Genomic DNA, 20,571 nt, shown 5'->3' with positions numbered 1-20,571 from the left:
ACCTGTTTTCTGGTATATACACTACAGTTTGCTACAGCTATAAATCCTTTTATTTTAAAGAATTTAATCCCAAGCGTCCATCAGAGCATTCAGGCCCAACGTGAACTCTTTCTGACTTTTTCGTTTGTAACTTTAATACTAGCTTTGCTTTCTAAATGATTTCTTTAAGATCTTCAGGCAGTTTTATAGTTCACTATTCATTTTTAATGTATTTTCTGATTTTTAGGTTTCCGTCTAATACTTGTTTCTGCTTTCCTCAATAATTTTAAAGCATAACCTCAAAAATAAAATAATGCTTTCTGCTATGAAACCCTTTGCCTCAATACAAATACAGTGATTTAAGCACTCTTCTGGGGTTTTGTAGCTGTTAATGTTCCCCGTCTCAAATTTTAGCATCATTCTTTAAAATGAAGGAAAAAATCAACTTGCAATTTAGACAGTTACCAAATTACCAAAACTAGTGCAGCAACTCTTAATGAGTGAAACCATTAACAATTTTCTGACTGCAGCCCCTGTTCAAATACCTTGGACACCTTGTTAGCACAGAATGAGGTGTTCAATCAAGAGACTGGGAATTGGAAGTACCAGGGCACAGTTTTGAGTGGTGATTACAAGGGCATGAGTGTGAGTGCCAAAGTAACAGTCTTCTACACTGCAGGAAGCTGAGAAACCTTCAAGTCTACATTTGTAAATCAGCCTGGATGATTACAGCAGTCACAAGCAAAGAACATATGAAACAATTATTTGCACCATTCTTTCACTCTTTTAATTTGCTCTTAAAATGAACACAGTGATACCAGGAGCCACTGGTGCTTTGTTCATGAAAATATTGTGTGATTTCGTATCTTTCTAAGCAGCACCTTAAATTGCTTAAAAGTAGAAATATAATGAAGAAATACTGTTTTCAGATTGTTCAGCTCCTTCCACATCAATAATCTAAGCTTACGTTAACATTTGGATGTGTGTGTGAATTTACTTTATAAGTATTTGGTTAATGTGCTGAAGCAGAATGAATTTAACTTTCTACCTCTCCTAAATTGCTTTGAAAAGACAGTTTGCCTTTTTAAAGTGAGCAAATAGTAAAAGTATTTCTGTTTAAAAAATATTAAAATTGTGCTGTAAATTTAGATCTTTATCCCTTCTACTAAAGGGAGAAAATACCACTAATTGATATTAATGTTACTACTTTAATTTTAGCAAACAAGTCCCTTACATTACAGTTCCCATACAATTCACTTATTTTTTCCCCTGAATCTATAAACTCCATTCCATATTGAAATAACTCTGGACATTTCTAAAACTCATTTTTCAGATCAAAAAAAGAACTTGTTATTAGAAGATAATTTCATATTAAAGATAAGGAATTATTGACTAAGGAAGTGATGAGAAATGGCAAAAAGAATTAAATCATTAGTACTAAAGGACTATAAAAAAGATAATCTGTTTCATAAAATTCAGAGTATTCTGCTCCTTTCCTGTACTGCTTGGATATGTAATATATATATATTCTAATATTTCACAGCTTCTGATTTGAAGAAATAAATTATCAGTGTAAAATATAAGAAATCACTGCATTTAATTTAAGAGAAATATAACATTTATAAAGTAGGGATTTTTGAACAGCTCATTTTATGCCTTTTATAGGAATAAACTAAGAGCATTACAAGGTTAATTATCATCTCAGCTGTATTAATTGCTAATATAAATAGCAAATTGAAATTATTTTTCCTTCTTTTTGATCATCAAGAAGTCTCATGCAAGAACTTCTCATACAGGACCATGTTCCTACATTTATTATTGTGGGACCATAAAGCACTTATTTCAAATTAATTTGTTTCTGTAATTGTTATCTGCTCACAGAATTCTGCATAAGCCTTGCAAAAACTAGTTGGCTATCCAAGTGAGAATGCAGCGTTTTGCATTACTAGTAATGAAACATTGCCATGCATCAATCCTAGGCTTTACTACTGATTTCTGGAAACTCCCCAAAATATGTCTCTAATCACTAAAATAAAAAGATTGTTCTGATTCTGTATCTCATATTTAAATAGTAAAAAAAAAAAAAAAAACCCACAAATCTCCAGACTGTGATATGCTTTGCTGTTAATGACATATCGTGGATCTAAATTATCCTGAAGGGAATCCCAAAGTGCAACATCCTCAATTTATTTTGCGCTTGTTTGTACAAGGTAGGTAACCTTAAAATAGATATTACCGCAATTCCTATACCTAAAGGTGCTGGAGCTATCAGGTAGACAGTAAAGTTACATATCACTTAGAAATCCCCCTTCCCCAGCTCCCTGCCTCAGATATACCTGCAGCAGCTAAGAACCACCGCGGTTGAAATTACCAGGCTCCCCCTTTAAATTGTTGTCTGGTTTCAATAACAGGAGCCTTCTCAGATGCAGAGGGCGCTGTTGTTCATCTATTTTGCAAGCATTTCCTGATGCGGGATAAAAACATTGATCTAATAGTTTCATGTTTATATTTTTAAGCTTTCCATGAAATGCCAGTGGAATTGCTGACATATAGATGCTACCTTCCACACTATGCGACGAGTTTCCTGAAATAAATCCTTTTTGTGACAGACTGGAAGTGAAATGCCAGCTATCGTCACCCAAGTGAAATGTTTTTCACTGTTTCCACTTTACAGTCCATTTACCCAGACTTTATATCCCAGCCACAAGGTTCCTTCCATCACACATTTTCATATAAGGACATTTAAGTTGTTTTTATTTTAAAAGCATGCCAGATGTATTTAAGTGTAACCTGCAATGCAAAAATGTGAAAACAGTCTGAAACCCAGCACTGTGCTTCTATTCTGTAACATTTCTCTCTCTAAAAAATAGTTCTTTTAGGCTAGAACAAATTATTTCAGGTGTTTTGTCAATTTTTTTTCTTAAGTATTAACTAATTACACAAGTAAAACAGAGGAGAGGAACATACTATTTACATCTTAAAATAATCTTATGTGCAATAAATTTTCTTCACAGCTTTTTGTATGCACATAGTAGCATTGTACATCCACATGCATAAGTAACAGCTTTAAAGACTGTTAGTTCTTTGAACTACACTGTTTCCTAAATTCCTTTGTGATGTGCTATATTTTCTCATGCATTCACATTTTTAATAATATTCTTTTTCTCCCCCACTGTTGAAAAAAAGAAAATTAAAATCTATTAACCCTTTTTCTATTAATTGAGAAAAAAAAAAACTGGGTAAAATAGAAAGAAACTTACATTTACAGCTGAAATTTATGTGCAACTTGCATAATAGTACCTATGCAGTTTAGTTGCATGGTAAAAGAATGGGCATCCTGCAGTCATCCAAAGTCATGGGAGTTCTGCCCTGCAAAAAATGCAGGACTGGGCCTGAGACATGTCAGAGCAGCTCCAGCCCTGAGCTTCCTGTGCTACCTAAGCCCAATAGGGTGCATTAAAGCCAAAGCAACAGTGTGCTTCTTTAGCTTTAAATCAGATTCTACAATGTCTACCAACTTTGTAAATGTTAACACTTATTTACCCATAAAAACTAAATTTACCCCCCAAATTATTATTTCATTCAAATACAGGACATGAAGAATAACATTTCAAGATACATTTTCTTTTCTCTAATTAATTTCATTGATTTCTGGTTTACACTACAGTCAAATGCATCTGCAGTTCAAAGTGTCTGCAAAGCATCTATATGCAAACTTGAGCCTGAAAATGGAAGCTACTGGTTTAAAATATAAATATTGGGATAAATACATTTCTCATATGTCAGCCCTGGTTCATGGCTCTTCAGCTTTCATAAAACACCTTAAAAATGACTCAGTTCTTCAAAGTGGCAAACAAGCCATAGTACTATGTGGCTGACCAATATTACCCCTAATGTGTGTTTGGAATTCATCTTAACCAAAACTTTGCCTAGTTAAAGCAGCATCCACACTCTCATAAAAGTCCCCATTGTTAACGTTCCTCCTAGAACCAATGCTCATTGAAAAGTTTGCCACCTGATAAAGGCTTTAACACCACTGAGAGAAAGTTGTGGGTTATGATTGGCAAGTTCTTTGCACCCCAGCTACCCCCCAGCCTGGTGGAGCGGGGCTCTGGGTTGCATTTTGGCCCTGTCTTTATGTCAAATCACTGCCATCAAAACAATGGCTCATATTACATGAAAATCTTGTGCAAATGAGCCATAATGGGAGTGAATGACAATCTTGTAAGACCGTGCAGCAGGATTCTCCTTTGATCTGAAATATTGTTAATCTTTCTCAAACATAACACTAAGTATACTTGGCAAATCCTGTATGAGAAAGTCCCCATAGTGCGGCTCTGCGGATAGCCCGCCAGCAGCAAAGTACACACCGCCCCAAAAAGAGGCACAGCCAGAAGTGAAGTGCACACCAGCACTGTGCTGTGAGCCCTGCCTTTGCTAGAAAATTATTTACAATTAAAAGACCTCTCTGCCCGTTTCTTTTTCCTGAAAACAACTCGAACAGTATGTTTATTTATTCTTAATAATGGATATTTGCTGCTGGATCACAGCTTCATTTAATTAAGAAGCTGCAGTATTTAAGATATTAAAATCTGTGTTTCAAAAAAAGGTTTGCTTTTTCAAAACATGGGCCTTATTTATTCATGGCTTAAGAATCAGCCTCACTCTAAATTATAGTTTTAATATGATGTTGCAGGGAGTGAAAAAAAAAATCTAGCAACGTTAAGGCACGATTTTTCATTGCTAACAAAAGCATGATATAGGAGTTTATACTTTCCTAATGATGCTTAAAGCAAAGATCTGGAACGGTATGTCTCAGACAAGGTCATATATCAACTTCAGGATAGTAAAAACCTCTCCTTAGACTATATTACAGCCAACTCACACCTTTTTGTTGTGCAGCCAAATATGCAAGGCGTATGTAGACGAACGCAAACAGAGTAAATCATGTTGATTCAGTGCTAGTAGGAAATATGCCTCTTCAGTTGTATGCTGCTTTTGAAGTACTGCCTAAAAATCAGTCTTGGGCTTCAAAGAGAGGGGATTATAGCCTTTATCCAGCAATTAATATGGCTGAAACTCAGAATGTCAGCACCTGACGACTATACGGGCTGGACAGTAGCCTAGTAGGGGTCCAGTCCCCCTCAAGAATTGGAATTTATAATAGAAATTAGTGCATAAATAGACCAAAATATTTGGGAAATGGGCATAAAATTTTAACTTCTAACAATCTGTCTATATTTTGACGTGTTGGGGAGAGGGGGAGTTGTGGTGTCCCCTGACCTTTAACCTGCCTTATCCACCTAGATCATTTTAATCTCCCACCAACTGTTAAGCAGAAAAGAGTGCTATTAAAGAGAAAGCTACTCCTTTTGCCTCCTTGCATAGATCAGATGACAACCTCTCCAAGTCCCTCCTCTCTGTCAGAGTTCAAGGGTTCAAAAATGGTCAGAATATCAAGCAACAGAAAGCCAGCAGGGCTGCTGCAAAAAGAGTTTAAGCACTTTCTATTATGCAAAGTGTCTAAAAAAGGGAGGATTTCGTTATTTTGAAGTTTTACTCCCTGGTTTATTAATTCAAATAGAGGCTCTGATATCAGAAGATCATAGAGCTTCTAATTTGAAATGGGAAGAAAAATGATTCTGATTTGGCCCCAAACTTACAATCACCTAATCACACTGTCCAAATTAACTCTTCTTATGGAATTCGAAGGTTCAAGTCATGCACATATGCATCTATCAGTAGTGTACTGTAAATAAAATATACATTTCACAGTCTAATTCTGGTCAATATTTCATGGAAAAGTAAAGTAAAAAGATGAAAATGAAATAAAACAAAATGCAACATCCAGACTTCCTAGTCCAAAACCAACCTCAGATGGCATTTTCACAATGCTACATATAGCATCCTATTCTTCAGAGAACATCCAAGTTGTTTTTTGTTTTGTTTTGTTTTGTTACTATTTCTCATTTTTAACCATAGACAGTTGTTATAACACGTTTCTTCCCAGAATTTCCACTTGCTTTGAAGAAAATATCCCCTGAGTATCCATGCTTAATGTACTTATGGAAAAGCAACTCTATATCATGACAAGCTAAACAATATGCTTCTTTAATAACGAATGCCTGATATTAAATGCAGAGTTCTTATTTCAAAATGGTAAAAAAAAAAATCAGTTTGAGGGAAGGGTTATAATTGCTCAACATAATATAAATGGAATGAGTGCAAGCTGAATGTAATTTTTAACAGAGCCTCATTTTCTAAATATACATATAATGTGTTTGTGTGTCTGTGTACAAAGACATGATAAACAATAGAATTTAGAAGACTGTATTAGATTTTGGCTTTTTCGTTAGGCCCTTTGCATCCTGTATATCCTACTATGTTTGACAATGTTTCCACTGTAGTTAACTGAACACAGTAATGGTGGAGCAGTAACAGAATGGCTTGTGCTCTGCTTTGGCCTGTTGAATCTGTCCTCGTGTGAAAAGAAGTCTGGCCAAGAAGTAGGCTCAGACAGCCTCTTTTCATGAAAGTACCACAGTGATAGTTCCTAGATAGGCAGCAGGGACAGGCAAAAGGGATTTTGGATTAACATCTCATCTCACGAAGGACGGCACCTCAAACAGTTCAATGCCTCCCCGGCGTTGCATTGCCATGTCAGCATTAAAAATCTGCCCAAGTCCTGGTGGGAGACTTAAACTTTTGACCTGCTAGCCAAGAGGCAAAAACCCTGTGGGCTGAGATGCACCATCATTACCAATATGCACTTGCATGGGCTGACATCTATGTTGACTACAGTTTGACCTCAAAGTGGAAAATTGATGCTCCCACAGATTTTTTAAGTAACCAGTATCTCTTAGAAAAGCTTTGCTTTTTTTCCCCTCTTGGAAGTTCTCCCTTCTACAAGACAACTGCAGCTTCCAGCAGAAACCTAATCTCTAAATAACATCATAAACACCTTGAAGGAATCCGAATGCCTTTCAGATCTATCTGCATTCACAGTATTTAATTGGAAATTTTTGGTTTAGCTTATAATAGAGATAGAATAGATTTTTATACTAAATATGGGGGAAGAAGAGTTTGGAAGATTGGTATGGTGTTTGCAATAATTAAATATATCATTACATTTAAAAGGGGGTAAAAAATATTCAGAAAATCTAGTATCTATGTAAGGAAGTATATTTCCCAATAACCGTGTAATATCAGCACATAAAACACATGAAGGGGTAAGAAAAGCGTTCAACTGGTATTGTGTGCTATACACAGCAACACAAATTTCCTTGGGGAATATTTTCATTACATTATAATGTACATAAATTTGATATGGGAGAAATTATCAGTCTTGATTCAGCTTCTACTGCACTTATTATTACCAGATTAGTCAGTTAACTGCAAACTTGGACCAAGTCACTGAAGAATTGTTCCAATTTGACAGTGCTGCTAACCATACCTAACAGGTGTTAAAGCCTAAGTAGCTGAGCGCCATGTAGATTTGCAAAGTAATGGTGTGAAAGGTGTTGCCTAATTTAGGGCTGAGGAACATGGTAGGCATAGACAAACTTTGGGATAAATCTTTAACTGGTAGTCCAGACTGCAGTTGTAATTTCTAATTTATTTTTTATTTGAACTTATAAATGGTGCTCATCCCAAGCTGCTAGCACCATTCCAAATTTAATTTAGAAACACAAATCGTAGCAGAAAGTGAAACTTAGCCAGACTCTAGCAACAACTGTGCCAGCTAATCCTTAAACATAAAAGAATATATCTCTCTCAGCAGAATCTCAGGGCAATCAGATGTTCCTAAAGGTATACTGAAAAGATGAACTGGTGATTTGACAGTAGGTAATATCCAGCAATCTTGTTTAATCAGATTTTAACCCCCAAATCTTGCACAGTCAGCTGGCTTCCCGAGTTTCTGATTGCTTCAAAAGCAGAAGAGTGAAACAGCAAATTAAAGCTGATCTACAGTTCTAATTCAGGACCAAACACAGGGAGGAAAAAAAAAATCCAAAATGAGAAAGTCATACAAGCCTTAGCCTCATTTCTACAACATAGATATGAGGTGTTGAACTGCAACATCTTCTTTCTATCAGTTCTCTTTTTTTGTGCTTGTTTATTAAAATGTTCACTGCTGTGATCCTGTTTTTTACCCAGGGAGCTGAGTAGGTTTAAAGATGACACATAGCCATATAAATCTTATGTTTATTATGCCTTCTATAAAGAACTGCCTGGATGACCAAAAATAACTTTTATAAGCAAACAAAAAGTAATGGAAAGGCAGAGTGAGGGAGACTAAGGGCTTTATGCATCCTGCTCAACACGATAAGTTTACAGGCTGTGGTACAGGAGCTGAGCCTCCTCCTCGGGAATCCAGATGTACTGCTGCTCATCCTGCAGTACAGCACAGTAATACAGCACTGTAACCATGGACTATTGCTGCTGGGTTCCTTGTACTGTGCTCTTACCCAGGAGTAATTTCAGTTCCTCAAAAAAATTTCTCCCTAATCAGATAGGTTTAGATCACAGTCACACAGAAGGCCATCTTCCAGTCACAACTCAGCAAGACTGCCAAAAATATGATAGCAATGACTTGAATGGGTAAAAGTCTCTGGAAGTTCATTTCCCATATATTTATTTCTTTAAATGAACTCACAGACTCACTCGGAGCTGATATAAATAGTATATACAAATCTACAGATCTAAATATTTTGAACAATTAACTAATCTGTAGTTTCTACTTTGTTGTGGATTTCATGGGGCTTCTTGTTGTTGTTGTTTTGTTTTTTGTTTGTTTGTTTGTTTTTGTCTGTAACTTACAACACAATTTTATTATTGTTATCATAAAAAGTTATTAACATCTGATTCTAAAGATTACTATGTAAAATCTTCTGTTGTCGGAACTGGTTCCCATTTTCATTTGGGACAAGAGGTAAGAGAACTTCTGTATGTTTGCAAAAAAATAAAAGCAGAGACCAAGCAAAATATTTAAGTACACGTCTCAGATATTTTATTTATACCAGTGCACATAACTGGAGGCACTTGATTCTAAGAATGGTCTCCTCCCCATCTCTTACCAATGGTCTTCCTTCTGGGGATTTTCCTACAATATCCCAAAACTGTAGGCCTGCACCTGCTACCTTCAGCTTTGGCACATGAACATCTACATCAAGATTCACTCTGACTCTTTTCTGATATAAAAATCTGTTGAGGCTGTCTCCATACACTGAGTGATGCATGAGGATCCCAGAAATCTAGCCATCTTTGTTGTCTTCCGTTGCTGGGAGAATGCAGCATCCTCTACAGCAGGCTAACAGTAACACCTCTTGTTTCTCTCTAGCCTTCCCTTCCTTCCCTCCAGCTCACCTCACCAACCCAAACCTTCTCATCAAACTCACACATCTTCCTGAATCCATCTAGGGCCTCTTGTCTTCACTTATTTAGTAGTTCACTTCCACCTGGTACTGTCTCTATCTGCACACCTTTATCTTCCACACTGCTTCTGCCATTACCACTACCTCTATGCTGGAGATCTTTCATGTCGGAGCCAATTGCTATGGTTACAGGCAATCTGCTGTATGTTTCATCTCCAGGAGCTGTAAATGAGGGAGTTTTAACAGCATTTGAGTAAGCGCTGCCTCTTCTTTACATGGACCACACATACCCATTCAAATTCATCTATCCACTAGTTGCTGCTCACATCATATATATTACACTAATAAGAAATTCTACCTAGATATACCAAGTGGGAATGAGTTCACTCCTTGTGAGGAACAACAGCTACAGAATTTTATGACGTTTTTCATTTTAATGGCCTAAGCATACTATTTCAGTCACACATCTTTTTGTTCTGTGCATGTAAGCTCAGACTCTGACTGTGGGATGCTGGAGAAAGAGAGCTGGGAGGGAGAAAAAGATTTGATCTCTTTCTAATCTGTGGTGGTATAAAATATCAGTGAAATTGAATATGCACATCCTGCATCTTGAAAATAATTTTTAAAAGCCTTGCAATAAAAATTGTCCAGTGTTCACTCTTACTTTGTGTCCGAAGTACAAAATACTCCTGAAGTTCTGGTGTCATGAAGTTCATTGCTGTTGAGTATCAACTAAATACATACTCTTAAACCTGTTACTCAATTTTTCCTCTGTGTGTGTAATAAAGATGGAAGAGTACTGGAGTTTTCAGCTGTGAATCTGAATCTATTTGTGCCAGTTCTAAATGCCAGATAAAACTGAGAATGCTAATATTTAGAATATTTTAACTCAGGTGTAAATCATACTAATAAAATAATATTTTCTAAATGTTAATGAAAACTACAATCAGAACCACTGATGGCATGATTCTTAATTCAATTCTGAGTGAAAATTTGACAAAAACAGCTTGCAAGATTTTACTGCCAAGGATCCAGCCACCAGTTCTTCTCCAATTCTGTCAAAAAAAAAAAAAAGCCCCAGAGCTTTTACAAACCTCAGCAGTATCAGGACACTGATATTCATACTTTCCGCTCAACACAGGTGTCCACAGGGTAAATCCTGATCCTTCAACCTTCAGATAAAATATTTAGGTGCCTCTGCCAAGCTGCAGCAGCACAAAGTGCCCAGCCCCAGCCACCATCAGCAAGGAGCCACCAAGCTGCATGGTCCTGATTAAAGAGCAGCCACAGCCAGATACACTCATGTGGCCTCACTGCGAGCATGCACCTGAGTACTGGTGGAGACTGTAAGCCACCACTGCCATACTGACTCACTTTAATTAATCCAGGCAAGTTCCATGGCCTATTTTATACAGAATGCCTCTTTCAGCTTTGTAACCTACGATTTCACCAGATCCACCCAGAGTAACAGTTCATATCTGGAAAGCAGCCTGAGCTAAAGCTTCCTTTCTGCACTGCAAGTATTGCATGTGAGTAAAGTGGACACAAACAAAAAGAATAGCCACTGCCTCCTGCCTGGAAGCAGAATGGGTGAGTCTTGGCTCCCTCCTATTTCCCATCATCGGAGTCATGCCAAGTCCCCCCAGTGCTGCAGACCAGGAGGGAGCTGCCACCATTGGAACCAGGCTCCACACTTGGGCTCAGGCTGCTCCCTTTTCTTCTGCTGTCACTCACAGCCTTCAATTCTTTCTTACTCATAGCTCAGATCTAGTCCAGTGTGAAAATGGAGCAATTGGCTGGAAAACAATTCTTTTCTGTAATCACAGAACTGTATTTAGATTTGGTACAGTGCAAAAATAAAGTTGAATAAATCTAGACCTGAATTTGGCTCTCTGTCCATAACATCTTACAAAAAGATGGTGACAGCTGAATGAAATCAATATATCCCTTAGGCAAATGACTTTCCCTTCCAAGAATAAATTTTACAAAAATAAGATTACATTTCAGGCCCCTGAAAATAATATGGTCCACAAATAAAGCAATTATTTGATTATATATTTTAATAAACTCTCTCCCAGTTGACAATACATTTCTTTAAATCTCCCCTTTCTAAAAGTTTTAATGCTTGTCATGCACCCCTGGCTTTTCTTTGAGGGATTTTCACTAGGTTGTGCATAAGGAACACATTTCTAAAGCTACTATACACTCCAAACTACACACTCCAAAAACTCCCAGAAGTGGCCAGAAAGACATTTGTACTGCACAAGAGCACATTCATTCAGGACATCCAAAGGGATGGTAAGGTACTGGAACAGGTTGCCCAGAGAAATTAGGAAGGTGTTCAAGGCCAGGTTGGATGGGGACTGTGTAGCCTTATTGGGTGGGTGGCAACCAGCCCATAGCAAGGATTGAAACCAGATGATCTTTAAGGTCCCTTCAAACCCAAGCCATTCCGTGATTCATGTGGAAAGTCTGCTCCAGCATCAGCACTTTATATTGGACCCCAGAGATGTCCCAAGGAAACAGCACAGGTATAGGCACTAGTCTCTGCCCTTGAAGCCAATACTTTTTATTTTGTCATGTGTTACAGAAGATGATGCTGGTTCTTATCACAACACAAGTTTCAGTTTATCTGAGCACACATTAATCCCACCGTCAGCTATAAGTCCACATTTGTTCCTCGAAGTAGACAAACCGATGAATTCCTACTGATAACCTTACATATCATTAGGAAATTCACAGCTAAAGTCTTAGACTCACCTTTTTTTTTTTTTTTTTTTTAAACCATGTTGACTCCTGCGTGTAAATTTATGGACCATTTTCTCCTTTTCCTGCCACTGTCATCATAAGGTCTTGGCCTGATCACGAGGAAGTAAGCCATGAATGGCAGAAAATCCTGTGGCTGTCCTTATCTACAGAATGGCAAACATGAGCTGAACTCTGTGCAAAGCCTGCTCAGCTGTCAAAAGAAAAATTACAGTCTCTCTTCTTTCAGTGAAGTAATATATTTCTGACTTTGCAAAAGTCTTTTACTTATCCACAATTGCATCATATCTGAAATGATTTTATGACCTGAGGCATGCATAGCAGGCCCATCTGTTCTCTCATATTGGCTTCGAGATGGCCGCCACCATTTCAGTCCGTGTTTGAAAATGCCAAAAATTAAACAACTTCCATATTTGTTAATGAGGTTTACCAGAAAAAGACCACCACCAAAAAAAAAAAGCGAGACCAAAAATAATCTCAATTTGGGTCATCTCAAGCCAACATTTTAACTTTTCAGATATACTCAGTAAATGCATTACAATTGCCATCAGAAAAACAACTGAAAAACCAGCTATCAGTGAAAGGAAAAGTGGCTGAAGGTTAGGATGTATTTGGTAAACCACAGCTAGCTTTTACACTTGTGATTTTTAAGAACAACCCCTTAATTTTGAAATTCACAGTCTCTCCACCATTACAAGACCCTTCAGGGCAATGATCTATCAAGTTCTGACTGTTTCAAACTGTTTGTGCTAGATTCAGCATCTATCACTCCTCAGACTTGCTACACATTTAGCCACAGAGCCAAGAAACAATAATTTTCAATTAAGAAACCTGGAGAAGACTTGGGGACTTGATTTATGGTGCATGACTAATTATCGAATAGCTAGCCTAATGAAAATTAAGCTGCTAGTTACTACAAAGATTTAACTTCATTTTCTTGAGAAGATGCTGATATGACCCAGAATAAAATTTATTGAAGTTTTATTATATATTTTAAAACAGGCAAAACAGCAGAAATGATCTAATTAAATTTTTAACTATGATTTAAATTTTTTCTTTTTCACATTTTACATTATAATGGAGATAGCTCATGTAAACTTAGATCTGAATTAAAAGCTTCTTATTGCCTGAAGTTAAAGTGTTTCCTTTTGGATGGTGATGAAAGAGATAAGAATATGAAGAAGGACATGACAGAAATTGCTTTTAAGGCTCAGTGCATTTACAAGCAAAAGATTCAGTTCAGCACAGAGTTGATGCATAAAAACTGGGTTCAATATCAACAGTATTTTATATGTAAAATCCTGATTAGAAATTCTGTTTCAGAAAGAAATTTGGTAATCTTCAGAAAACAACTATGCTTATTTATTTTAACTCTTTGTGAACTTGGTTCAAGGCCTGAACAAAAAACAGTGAACTTTCTTCTCTCAAGCAGTATCTGCTTTCTACTAGTATTGATCTACTTCAGGGCTATAATGGTCCAAATGTGGTCGTGAGCAGCATACGCTCATGCGAGTAACACCATTTGGAAGCTTAATGGGGAAGTGGAAAGTTTACAATGAGGCCCTAAGAGGCCAGTTAATTACTATTTTTGCAGTGAAGCGTGGGATAGAAATTCATGAAGCTATACTTGTAGCTATACTATATACTATATTATTAAGAAGGAGGAATTAGTGATATCATAAACATCCAGAGCAAACAGCTAAGTCAATAGTCACTATGGTTTTCAAACTGTACAGTCACAGCAACTTCTTCTGGTCCCCCTGTTTCTAAACAGACAAAGGAAAATGAAACAAACTCTCGGTTGCACTCTCTTGCAGAAGTTAAAAACTCCAACAATTTTTTCCAAGGAATAGATCTAATCCAACATGAGAAAGTAACCTTAGTTTGATACATGCCACCATAAACAATTCATTTTCTGCTGTGAGTTCTGTACACTGCACTCATAGGCTTTGCTTTGCACACACAGGGGAAACAACAAGGAAGGAAATATCAAGGTGAAATGACAAAAGCCCTAGATTAGAGCAGCTGGTAACAAGACCGTTCAGGGTTGTCACCAAAGATACCAGTCACTGAAAGAGAGAAAAAAGGGAAGAAGGAAAGGATAACTTGATTTATTCAGGAAATTGCTTGTTTCTTCAGAAGGTCTTTATGGGGACCATCACTTTATGTTAGGAGAACAGCTGGTAACCAGAAAGGGAGTGGGAAATAAATTAATTTCCTATCTAACTCTTTAAAGATCTGGGTCCTGTTCAAGTAGATATACAGACTGTGAGTGAAACTGATGTTTTTCCTTCAGCTTCCCAATTCCAATATTACCAATAACAGCCTAAACAAAGACTGCACATTTTAGTATTTTTCTGGTAAGCTCCTGTTTGGGTAGGAAAACTCTACCAACCTAAATTTCTTCGGCAGTTTCAAAATCATACATGCTTACTTGTATGCTTACAGAACAAGCTACTTTCAGTCAGAATGGAGGACCTTCCTGAGAAAGGCTTAGTGCAATATACATCTGTGCAAGAGGGGTAAGGACAAATGATTCCACACAGGCTGCTGCTTCTCTGTCACTGTGTAGTGACTGTTCGCCAAATTTCCCAACTTCTGGGTTCTTCTTGCTGAGGCTAACAGAGGCATGATGGTTTTCAAGGCAGACCCAGATACTTAAACAACAACTTCCACTGGCTCGTGAGGGAAAAATCCCTCTTTTTCTCTTTCAAGGTGTTCGCCAGTGCCCCTCTGAATTAGCTGAACTGGCACTGGGAGAGCATGTTGTCCTTGCTCTCCTAAACCCATTGTGCTGTACTGCTGTGTGCTGTTAAACAGCTGCCACAATTCATCCCTGGGCTCACCATACTTCAATAGTGGGTGAAGTGATTCATGCATGTATGGATTGTAAGGCTTGTAAAGCACTTCAGGATCCTTTGACATAAAAGCTGCTACATCACTGTAATTTATTAGCAGAGTGGGTTAAGTCTTAACTACAATACCCTCCAAGGTAATGCAGCTCAGACTATTAGTCTGAAATGGTCTTGAAAAGTTTACACACAAAACTAACCGTATACTGTAAAAGCATTCCTCTGTCTCCAGTCTGGGGGCCACTGTCTATCTACAGAAAGACTTCCTTGTCATGGTGGTTTCTTTAAGTTTTATGGCACTTAGAGGCTGGAAATAAACATATGTCCAGTGCCTTCCTTGTGTTGTATGGTAGTATAATACAAGTGGTTGTTGTCCTCATTACAGGAATATTATCTGACTGAGAAAGAAGGAGAGGGAAGATTTGTGCAGTTATACATAGTCCAACTTAAGTACAGAAATTATGATCACCTCAGTTCAAAACTTCCTTTTGTCCCCAATGCATAACTGCAGTTAAGTTTTCCAATCAAACCTCACAATAAACAACTACAAGTGAACTTCTTGAGAAGAAAAAAAATACATGAAAATAGCAAACAAGAAAAGGTCTCAACTTTATCTCAGGTCCAGGCATTTATATTTCTATCCTACCTTTGGAAAGCAAACATAATTGCGACAGTTAGATCAATGGCAGATAAAACAAAGCATCATATCCAGCAAGAAAATATATATATATATATATATATTTATATTTATATTTATATATATATGCATACACCCACACACACACACACATATATATACACAGTGCAGGTTTTCTGTATCTGTAAGATGTTGGAAAGAAATTTATTGCAGGAAGAGAAGGAAGATGATCTGTACAGTACAAAGATATATGGTCCTTCATTAAAGAGGCCTATCAGAAAGAACTTTGAAATTTTCTGTTCCAACCCCCCCTATACAGCTCCGGCCCCCTCTATATTCCTTGCTGTTAATTTTTAAACATCTTCTGATTTCAATAACAGAGGAATCTTCCAAGGACTACCCTAAGACAAGAGGGAGAGCTGCAACCATTTAGTTTGACCCACATAATTCAGCAACAGCTATGATAGCCAGCACTGGATTTCATGGAGAGGTGGTTATCTGGGCCTCTGACCTCCCTCACTGGAACAGCCTTCCAAGGCAGAGTTTACCATCCTAAAGAGTCTTTGGTCCAAGATACAAGATCTGGCATCCATTCACAACAAAATTTATGCTGCTGAGTTGTCATTTGTTCCATAATAGGTAAAGAACAGGTTCAGGATTTGCACACATATATACCACTTATATGCAGACAGGTAATGGCCCCTTTGAAAAAAAACAGGGCTAACAAGTAAAATGCAAAATAGGGCATTATACCACAAAGGTATCAGTAGACTTTTGAAGTCCAGAAAAAGCACAGAACAGACTGACTCCTTTTTTGTTCCTTCTCCAATTGATATTTTGCTATGGGCATCGGATTCTACTGTAAGACTCGGCATTTCTTGGAGCAACAATACCCTAAGAAGCAGAAACACTGCAGGTGTATTTCTGTTATCTGACACATATCCTCTGTACTTCTTTAGAAGGGTAAGACCCAACCTCTGCAAATGGGAACTGAGCATTTACTTCCTAATTCCTCAGTCCTTAAAGCAATGCAGATGGCCAACTGGAGCAGTTAGGCCCAGGCAGCTCTAGGCAAGGCATATGGAGACAGAAAGCAGCTCACAGTGGAAGGCCAGACAGTGGGGCCCTGGCTGCTGAGCCCAGTACCATCCAATACCAAGGAGGGCCCAGGGCCCTCCAATGTGAAAACAAAGCTCTACTGCAAATGTTCAGGCTGACAGCTAAGAAAAACAGCCTATAAGCCAGATAAATATCAGCAGCTGGGCAGGTAAAACAAACTCTTAACCAACCACCACGAGATCTACCTCAAAAAACAAGAAACAGAGCATTTTATTTGTTCCTTAATCTCTGTTGAACCTAGAGTCCAAGCAGCTATGGGTTGGTACAATCTTCCAGGATGGAACAGCCTAAAGAAAAACAAGTTCAGTAGTCTCAGATCCTCTCTCAGAGTGCCTCCCATGCCACTGCTGGCAGGAGTTACCTTTCTTCTTGGCAAGCTGTCAAGTTGAGGACAGAGTGAGTCCAAAGGTTGCCCACATTTTCCCTGATAATATTTTGTTAGCTCAGAAGACGCTTGAGGGATAATGAGGTGAGATTTGTACTTGCTGTTAGCCTACCTCCATCCACTGAGGCTGAACTTTTGCACATGGGCAATTGCTCTTTACAGTCTACTCCTTACAAAAAATATGAAAACAAAATGGATATTTTTCTTCCCCAAACAGTACATGGCTGCATGAAGGACTAAATATGTTCTGAAGTGACTCTTATGCCTCATACAGAAAATCCAGTGAACGTCATCGTTACCTCTTGCAAACATAGAGCTCACATTCAAAGAAACTCCATGAGGGGTGTAAAGGCAGATGTGCTTTGTTTAATGCCACTTACTGCTTTTTAGATCAAAATAGAGCAGAAAAATCTCTCTCCAAGTAAAATAGTCTGTGTACTCAGAAAAAACATTTTAAGTATGGTTGTAAAAACAATGATTTTACTGGAAATGGCTTCACTTTCAAAATTTTAACATTTTAGAAAAGGGCTCATGATTACTCTCAGTTTTCCCTAGACACTTAATTATTACTATATGGGCTTAGACCTTGAGGTATCATTAATTCCAGGTACATTTATACTTAACAGTTGCTGTTTCATGATATGAACAGCATGTTTTCCCACTCCACAGACCAGAAAACACAGTTTAAACAGAAAGGCTGTAATGAGCTGCACCAGGACAAAGTCCAAATTTGACACCTAACCTAGAGCACCGTTGAACTCTCAGCAGATTCCTCTAGATGAAGTGTTATCAGGGTATTCTTATAACGAGCATCTGACAAAGGAAATCAGTAATTTCATGCATTTTTCTCCTTGCTTGTTGCTATTTCCTGTTAGGAGATATATCAGATCTCAGACAAAAGCAGTAGTAAGTCCTTATAATCTTTACAGGAACTGTAAAGTCATCCTGGCCTGCTGCTCAGGACCACAAAGACAGAAAAAGTTTATCTGTTTCCTAGCCATATATACCTATACCATGTATGTACAACTTTTATTCCATGTCTGATTTAAAGCATGAGTTAATTCTGAAAAGCTTGCATTGTCCTCTACAGTTAAAGCAACTCGCTGAAAACAAAACAATGAAAACAAAACAGAAAAATATCATATTATTACAACTATAGAAAGCTGAATCATCAACAGTCTTCTCATATTTGACTGTGATTTTTCAAAGTGCTAAGTTTCTCTATTAAAAAGACATGGAGATCTAGTTTTACAGCATATTTGAAACACACAGAAAAATGTTACATGCTGGGCAATGAAATTGATTTTTTTTTATTATTCTTGAAAGAGATCTATCCATTTCATTCAGTTTGGCCATACTTTTAAGTAAAAAACAATAGGAATCTAAAAAATATTTTTGTAAAATTTGTGAATATCTGCAGGGGTTCTAGAAATAAAAGCAATATTTCTTCCAACCTTCATATGAATAACTCATCTGCCAGCCCTATTCTTATTTAACTCAAATGAAATAATAAGAAAGAGACACAGAAAACAGTTTTTTTGCTCATACAATACTTCATGGTTGTTATAGGTCCATTAATACAAACCAGGCACTTCTTGTGTTAAATGACTGAAGTGATGGAGTGACTATGTGTTGGAGTGACTATTGGTTCAACTACACTTGCTAAAGAAATATTGGAAATGTTGCATGTTTAGTATTAGTTTTCCCTTTTCTTCAAAGAAAGAATCAGTCCTTTGCCACATTCTGTCATTAATTGCACATAATTCAGCTGAGACATTTCTGCAAGACCTCATGATTAGCATATCTTACAATTAATGGAATCAAGCTTTATGGCTATAAAGAAGATAAATTAAGGTAACATGATATTATGAAAATATCACTACACCTGAGGTAGGCTGTGAAACAGAAAGCCAAAGGTTAAGTAGCCTTCACTATGGTTACAGTAATTATATTATACTTTTTGTCAAGATGTTTCAGATTAGTTTATTGGATGAAAAAATTAAGAGTGATTAACCTACACAGCCTCTGCTCCAAACCCCTCAATTAAACAATGTGGCATGAATGAAAAAAATAAAATATTTGCTGTGTTTTTTCAAATTTCCTGTCTGTTGAAAAACTAATATTAATGTTCCATCATCTCCAAAGACTGCACCATGCTGTGCTAGGTTTGTTTTTGTCACATCCCACCTTAGATTGTAAACCGCCTTTGAGAGCTGCCTTGATAGTTCATTTTCAACAAGTCTGCAAGGGCCAGACCAGTACTTGGCTTTTGCTTCTGAAAATTATATGTGAACATAATACCATATAAACAGTAAAAAATGTAAATATTTTCCCTTTGCTGGAATATCCCCAGGTCAACCAAACTCTTGCTGTTCTCTGATTAGCGGTCTATTAATAAGCACTGAGTGTATATCATCTTGCTTTCCCATGGTGATATTATAAGCCTATTAAATGACTAAGAATATATTATATATAAATGTTGGGTGGAGTAGGAAGGCATTAAAACATAAAGATAAAATCTTTTTTGGTTTTTATTTTTGTTTTTTAATGATGGTCCTTTTCTATTTTTCGCTGTAGTTCATCTCCCTAATTCATAAGCAACTTCTCTGGGACGTGAGAACAAGCATCCATTGCAGCATAAGACCCTCACATTAACAAGCTTCTTGCAGACTCATCTATTGGTCTGGCTACATTTTCCAGTCCAAGGATTCTTCTAAACTCAGCAGCAAAGCCTGAGGTAAATCTTTCTTCCTGGATTTGCAGAATTGCATATGCAGCAGGATTACAGCCAAGTTGGGAGCACCTTGAACTCATGGTCTACCACAAGCTTATACCAGAGGCTAGGGAGGCTGCCTTGAGTTGTTTAAAGGAGGCTCCATGCACCCCCTTGCCATGACTGTTTGGTCTGCAATGCACTACCACTATCATAGAATCATAGAATATTCCAAGTCAGAAGAGACCCACAAGGATCATTAGATCCAGCTCCCAGCTCCATAGCATCACCCTCACTGACCCTCTTCTCATTTTGTTCCTCAAACGCTCACCATTCTGATGCCCATCTCCCGGAGCTGCTCCAAGGCATTCCTTCACATACAGGCAGCCCTTTGGCCTTGTCTATTCCTGCCCAAGAGTTTGTGTTTCCTGTCCATCCACTCCAGTCACACCACTCTTCCACCATGTCTGTTATTCCAACAATTCTGAAGTTCTGTGTCTACATACACAGTTCTGGCTCCTTCGGCTTGATCAATAACTTCTCTTGCCACAATTTTTTTTACTTGAAAGCACTCTTCAGTTTAACATTCGTGTTATTTTCGCAGTAAATCCCTTAAGGCCTAAAAGTTCACTGCTGGATGATAGACAGTGCAGGAGAAGGAGGCACCATTCAGGCTTCTCTTCCTAATGTCTCTCCAGGAAAGCTCTTTTTACGCCACAAGCAAATATCAAAGCTTCCATCCCAGG

The sequence above is a fragment of the Cyrtonyx montezumae genome, unplaced genomic scaffold (assembly GCF_038088225.1).
Source record: "Cyrtonyx montezumae isolate F1298 unplaced genomic scaffold, pur_monq_1.0 scaffold_5, whole genome shotgun sequence".
Taxonomy (NCBI): Eukaryota; Metazoa; Chordata; class Aves; order Galliformes; family Odontophoridae; genus Cyrtonyx; species Cyrtonyx montezumae.
The sequence above is the reverse complement of the archived record's forward strand: the minus strand, read 5'-3'. Positions refer to the sequence as shown.